This window comes from Lepidochelys kempii, chromosome 1 (assembly GCF_965140265.1).
Source record: "Lepidochelys kempii isolate rLepKem1 chromosome 1, rLepKem1.hap2, whole genome shotgun sequence".
NCBI classification, from domain to species: Eukaryota; Metazoa; Chordata; order Testudines; family Cheloniidae; genus Lepidochelys; species Lepidochelys kempii.
The window spans coordinates 5,437,115-5,444,280 of NC_133256.1; the positions used below are offsets into that span (position 1 = coordinate 5,437,115).

Sequence of the window (7,166 nt, forward strand, 5' to 3'; positions counted from 1 at the left end):
TTCTTCCCGGTTTGTGAGCAGCAGGTCAAGAAAAGCTCCCCCCCTAGTTGGCTCCTCTAGCACTTCACCAGGAAATTGTCCCCTATGCTTTCCAAAAACTTCCTGGATTGTCTACGCACCGCTGTATTGCTCTCCCAGCAAATATCAGGAAAATTAAAGTCACCCATGAGAACCAGGGCATGCGATCTAGTAGCTTCCGCGACCTGCCGGAAGAAAGCCTCATCCACCTCATCCCCCTGGTCCAGTGGTCTATAGCAGACTCCCACCACTACACCACTCCTGTTGCTCACACTTCTAAACTTAATCCAGAGACACTCAGGTTTTTCTGCAACCCACAATTGGTCAAGCACCCTTCCACCAAGTGCGTTTTTCCCTTATTCAAGCCCTGCATTTTCCTCTTATTTAATGGTGTTAAATTTGCAAATGAATTTTAGTTTTGCAGTTTCTCTTTGAAATCTGTTTTTGACATTATTTTGTTGAAGTATGGTTACTTTTAAATCTGTTAAAGAATGACCAGGGAGATTGAAGTGTTCTCCTACTGGCTTTTGTATGTTACTATTCCTGATGTCTGATTTGTGACCATTTATTCTTTTACATAGAGACTGTCCGGTTTGGCCAATGTACATGGCAGAGGGGCATTGCTGGCACATGATGGCATATACCACATTGGTAGATGTGCAAGTGAATGAGCCTCTGATGGCGTGGCTCATGTGGCTGGGTCCTCTGATGGTGTCACTAGAGTAGATATGGGGACAGAGTAGGCAACGGAGTTTGTTACAGGGAATGGTTCCTGGGTTAGTGTTTCTGTGGTGTGGTGCATAGTTGCTGGTGACTATTTGCTTCAGGTTGGGGGGCTATCTGTAAGCGAACACTGGCCTGCCTCCCTAGATTGAGAGTGAGGGATCATTTTACAGGATAGGTTGTAGGTCATTGATGATGTGCTGGAGAGGTTTTAGCTGGGGGCTGTACGTGATGGCCAGTGGCGTTCTGTTATTTTCTTTGTTGGGCCTGTCTTGTAGTAGGTGACTTCTGGGTACCCTTCTGGCTCTGTCAGTCTGTTTCCTCACTTCTCCATATGGGTATTGTAGTTTTAAGAATGTTTGATAAAGATCTTGTATGTGTTTGTCTCTGTCTGAGGGATCGGAGCCAATTTGGTTGTATCTTAGGGCTTGGTTGTAGACAATGGATGGTGTGATGTGTCCTGGATCAAAGCTGGAGGCATGTAGATAAATATAGCAGTCAGTAGGTTTCCAGTATAGGGTGGTGTTTATGTGACCATCACTTATTTGAACTGTAGTGTCCAGGAAGTGGATCTCTTATGTGGACTGGTCCAGGCTGAGGTTGATATGGGGTGGAAATGGTTGAAATTCAGGTGGAATTCTTCAAGGGCCTCCTTCCCGTTGGTCCAGATGATGAAGATATCATCAATATAGTGCAAGTAGAGTAGGGGCATTAGGGGACGAGAGATGAGGAAGCGTTGTTCTAAGTCAACCATAAAAATTTTGGCATCCTGTGGGGCCATGTGGGTACCCATAGCAGTGCTGCTGACTTGAAGGTATAAGTTGTCCCCAAATCTGAAATGGTTGTGGGTGAAGACAAAGTCACAAATCTCAGCCACCAGGTCTGCCATGGCCTCATCAGGGATAGTGTTCCTGAGAGCTTGTAGTCCATCCTCTTGTGGAATATTGGTGTAAAGAGCTTCTACATAAATGGTGGCCAGGATGGTGTTTTCAGGAAGATCATCAATGCATTGTAGTTTCCTCAGGAAGTCGGTAGTATCTCGAAGATAGCTAGGCATGCTGGTAGCGTAGGGTTGGAGGAGAGAGTCCAAATAGCCCGATAATCCTGCTGTTAGGGTGCCAATGCCTGAGATGATGGGGCGTCCAGGGTTTCCAGGTTTATGGATCTTTGGTAGTAGATAGAATACCCCTGGTTGGGGCTCTAGGGGTTTGTCCATGTAGATTTGTTCCCGTGCTATAGCAGGGAGTTTCTTCAGCAGATTGTGTAGTTTCTTTTGGTAACCATCAGTGGGATCAGAGGATAATGGTCTGTAGAATGTGGGGCTGGAGAGTTGCCTGGCAGCTTCCTGTTCATAATACAACCTGTTCATTATGATTACAGCACCTCCTTTGTCAGCCCCTTTGATTATAATATCAGAGTTGTTTCTGAGGCTGTGGATGACATTGCATTTTGTACAGATGAGGTTATGGGGCCAGTAATGCTGTTTGTTCACCATTTCAGCCTGTGCACGTCTGCGGAAGCACTCTATGTAGAAGTCCAGTCTGTCATTTCGACCATCAGGAACAGTCCACACAGAATTCTTTTTCTTGTAGTGTTGGTAGGAGGGTTACAAGGATATTAATACTTCCCTATCTTCCCTATCTCGCCTGACACATTCAAGGATCTCATTTGCTTTTTGTTAACTCCTGCAGGACACAGGTGGCTCACAGTCATCCTGGGACTGACTAATACATCTTTCTCCTCCTTGGTCAGTTCCAGCTTACCCTTGACTGTATAAACTGGCATGTAGTGAGTTGAACTAGGGAAGATTCAGAACTGACATGATAACGGTGTAAAAGCACTTTTACAGGAATGAAATACCAGGTACTAATGGGCTCTTTAACCTAGCAGGGAAAGGTATAACAAGGACCAATGGCTGAAAACTGAAGCCAGAGAACTTAGATTTGGAAAAGAGGAACACATATTTTTGACTGTGTTGGTAATTAACCAGGGGAACAAACTCTCAAAGGACGTTGTGGATTCTCCTGATCTCTAAACCAGTATTAGATGCTGTCATAAATATAGATGGAAGGGTAAACCCCTTTAAAATTCCTCCTGGCCAGAGGAAAAATCCTCTCACCTGTAAAGGGTTAAGAAGCTAAAGGTAACCTCGCTGGCACCTGACCAAAATGACCAATGAGGAGACAAGATACTTTCAAAAGCTGGGAGGAGGGAGAGAAACAAAGGGTCTCTGTCTGTCTATGTGAAGCTTTTGCTGGAGACAGACCAGGAATGGAGTCTTAGAACTCAGTAAGTAATTTAGCTAGGTACGTGTTAGATTATGATTTCATTAAATGGCTGAGAAAATAGCTGTGCTGAATAGAATAACTATTCCTGTCTGTGTGTCTTTTTTGTAACGTAAGGTTTTGCCTAGAGGGATTCTCTATGTTTTGAATCTAATTACCCTGTAAGGTATTCACCATCCTGATTTTACAGAGGTGATTCTTTTCTTTTTACTTCTATGAAAAGGCTTCTTGTAAGGAAACTGAATGCTTTTTCATTGTTCTAAGATCCAAGGGTTTGGGTCTGTGGTCACCTATGCAAATTGGTGAGGATTTTTACCAAACCTTCCCCAGGAAGTGGGGTGCAAGGGTTGGGAGGATTTTGGGGGGAAAGATGTGTCCAAACTGTTTTTTCAGGAACCCAGATAAAGTTTGGTGGTGGCAGTGGAAGTCCAAGGGTAAAATAGTTTGTACCTTGGGGAAGTTTTAACCTAAGCTGGTAAAAGTAAGCTTAGGAGGTTTTCATGCAGGTCCCCACATCTGTACCCTAGAGTTCAGAGTGGGGAAGGAACCTTGACAGAGGCCTTCCTAAAAGATAGGCTTTAGAGGAACAGAAGCGATGCTTTAGTCAAAAAGAAATCATTGGGCTCAATATGGGGGTAAACTGGGAGAAAATTTTCCAGGAGGTCGGACTCGATAATCTAATGGTCCCTTCTTTCCTTAAATTCTATGAATCTATGATTTATTCTCTTGAGTGAATTTCTATTTTGGATGCAACTGGAGAATGTAAGCATTCAGAATAGCAACTATCACTCAACAAGAATATATGCTGGCCTAGAAGGCTCAAGATTGCTACAATGAAACCAGGATGTATGGTCTCTTTGCTCTATAAACCAGATCATTTCCTGTCATGAGAGGAATCTCACAATTTAATCATGATAGGTGTGGAGAAAGTACATAGGGAAGTGTTATTTACTCCTTCTCATAACACAAGAACTAGGGATTGCCAAATGAAACTAATAGGCAGCAGGTTTAAAACAACAAAAGGAAGTATCTCTTCACATAACGCACAGCCACCCTATGGAACTCCTTGCCAGAGGATTTAGTGAAGGCCAAGATTATAACAGAGATCAAAGAAGAACTAGATAAATTAGTGGAGAGGAGGTCTTTCAGTGCCTATTAGCCCAGATGGGCAGGGATGGTATCTCTGGCTTGCTTTTCCCAGAAGTTAGGAATGGGTGACAAGGGATGGGTCACTTGATGATTGCCTGTTCTGTTCATTCACTCTGGGGCACCTGGCATTGGCCACTATTGGAAGACAGGATACTGGGCTAGATGGACCTTTGTTCTGACCCAGTAGGGCCATTCTTATGTTCTTAATTGTCTCGCTCTTTGATCTGGGAACAGCATCCTACCAAAGATAAAAGCTTATCAACAAGCAGCACTGATTGGACACTTGAGACTCTTACTTGTGACCAGAGCTATATAGTCACCCCCAGCCTCCTTAAAATGAGTAGGTTTATTATCAAATAGAATTGGCCCAACTTATAGTCTTTTGGGAAGACAAGGAGCTCTTGGGACCCAGCCTAGTCTCTCTGTGTCTCTAAGAGCATCTTCCTATCTGTTTGTTTTTTGTCCCTTTCTTCTGGAAGCAACCTTTACTGAAACCCTGTGATCCTGGGCCCTCTCATGACATTCTTATCCATGTCTTTGTTACAGGGCCTAGGTGTGAAGCTGACCTTTGCCTTCAGTCTGCTTTCGCTCAACCAGACCATTAAAGATGAGGTCCCCCATGGCTGTTAATACATAGTTTGTCAGTTAGAACCATTTAGCCTTAATGGCTTACAATCACTGGTTCTGTGACTGTGCTGAACCTCCCTGCAGCACTCCAATATTACTCTCAGAAATCCACTACTTAACCTTCACTGTCACCCCCACATCTGCCACAGACACGAAGGGGCTGGAGTCATGGGGCTTCCCAGAAGCCAGCTGTCACAGGAGGCTGTGGTAAGAGGCCTTTTATAGACAAATGTCAGAGGTGTTGCTCTGTGGAACCCTGACACCGCCCTGATCTTAGGGTCTCAGAGTATCTAACTGCATTGACTGTACATATCCTTCCACCACTGCTGTGAGGCAGGGCAAGGCTATTATCCACCTGTGCAGAGATATCCAATGGCTTGTCCACAGCCACGCATGGCCTGGGAATCAAACTCAGCTCTCTGGAGTTACAGAGCTGTGCCCAGACAGCAGGACCAGCCTTCCAGACACATGAGCAGTGACAGGCCTGGTTGCATTCTCTGCTGCGCCAGGAGAGCTCCCCCCTGCGCTATATAGAGTGGGGATGGCCATGTGCCAGTTAGAATAATAGAATCATAGAATATCAGGGTTGGAAGGGACCTCAGGAGGTCATCTAGTCCAACCCCCTGCTCAAAAGCAGGACCCATACCCAATTAAATCATCCCGGCCAGGGCTTTGTCAAGTCTGACCTTAAAAACTTCTAAGGAAGGAGATTCCACCACATTTTACAGAGGTCACATTTTACATGTTACAGAGGTCTGATTCGCTGGCCTGTTTTCTCCCTGCCTCAGCAGAGTTTAGAGCAGCCTGGGGGCTGGGATGACATCTGCCCGTTGGTAACGGCTTCCAGGACTACAGCCCACTTTGCCCAAATCCCTGTGGATGGGGGCCATCCCAGAGTGCCCCCTTGGGATCTGAGGTGGCCCTGCAGGAACCCTGCCCGTCCCTCTAAGGTCCTTGCAATGACTTACTCTCAGCCTCGGATACTTAAAACAAGATACCCCTTTGTGGGGTGGCATTTATTTATTTATCTTCTCATTAAGCCCAGCCTCTTGCTCCTCCACTTTCCCCGAGGCTCCGCCTCTCAGCCAGGCCACAGTTGGGCCATTGTAAGAGCTGCTCTGGGAGCAAAGGTTGCTGGGGGGAGACCAAGATTCTCCACATTCCCTGACTTGTACATCCTGGGGGATAAAATGTGGAGGGTGTGGAGCATCCTAGTTCCCTTAGCAGATTTTACCAAGGCCTGGCTCTGGCTTCCAGCATGGAAAGGAGGCAGAGTCTCGGGTAAAGGGGAACAGTAGAGGTGTGGTCTTCAGGGAAGAGACAGGGCAGAGGAAAGGGCCTCAGGGGAAGAGGAAACAGGATGGAATACATGGCCATGCCCATCGCTCGTGTTTTTCCTCTCCCATGACACCAGCACTGGAGCCAGGTGATGAACTGACCCTTCACTTGACAAATGGCCCGATTATCCTCTCATGAAGGTGTTTGCTTTTCACACTGTACACAATGGGGTTCATTGGAGAGGGACCAGCAGGTAGATGTAGCCCAGGATAATCGGAAGCAAGTGAGAAGAGCTATTCCCGAATCTGTGTATCAAAGCCAGGTTGAAGTCTGATATGTAAAAGAGCACGACAGCGTAGAGGTGGGAGACGCAGGTGTTTAGGGCCCTGAGGCACTCTCTGTGGGATGTGATGCTCAGCACTGTTTTGAGGATCATCACATAAGAGAGGAAGATGAGGAACGAGTCCAACCCAACTGTGATGACTTTAGCAAACAAACCTTGGATGCTGTTCACTGAGATGTCTGAACAAGCCACCTTCAGGATGTCCGGGTTGAGGCAGTAGGAATGGGAGAGGACATTTTCTCGACAGTATCAGAACTGTTTCAGGAGAATGGGAGTATTAGTACCACCGATTTTACCACAGCCACCAGCCCATCATGGCTATTCTCGATGGAGTTAAGATGGAGGCATATCTCAGTGGGTTATGCGATGAAGAGTTCAAAGGCCATCAACAAGAGGACAGAGGATTCAATTTTTGAAAGTGAGTGGATGAAGAACATCTGAGCAAAACAGGCATCAAGGCTGATTCCCCTAGAGTTAAACAAGTATATGCCCAGTATCGTCGGTATGGTGGTTATGGATAAGCCAAGGTCCGTGACAGCCAACGTGGAAAGGAAAATGTACATGGGCTCATGGAGGCTTGGATCTGTTTTTATAAAGAACAGAATGACTGAATTTCCTACTATTGAAATAACATACATGAAGCAGAAGGGGATAGAGATCCAGAGGTGGATGTCTTCCAGCCCAAGTATCCCAGTGACAAGGAACATTACAGAGTTAAATTTAGTGTCATTGACAGCTGACAT

General features: G+C 45.8%; 1 pseudogene; it reads right to left on the reverse strand.

The window, feature by feature from the left end:
* Window positions 1-6,244: 6,244 nt before the first annotated feature.
* Window positions 6,245-7,166, reverse strand: LOC140896812 (olfactory receptor 51G2-like; annotated as a pseudogene).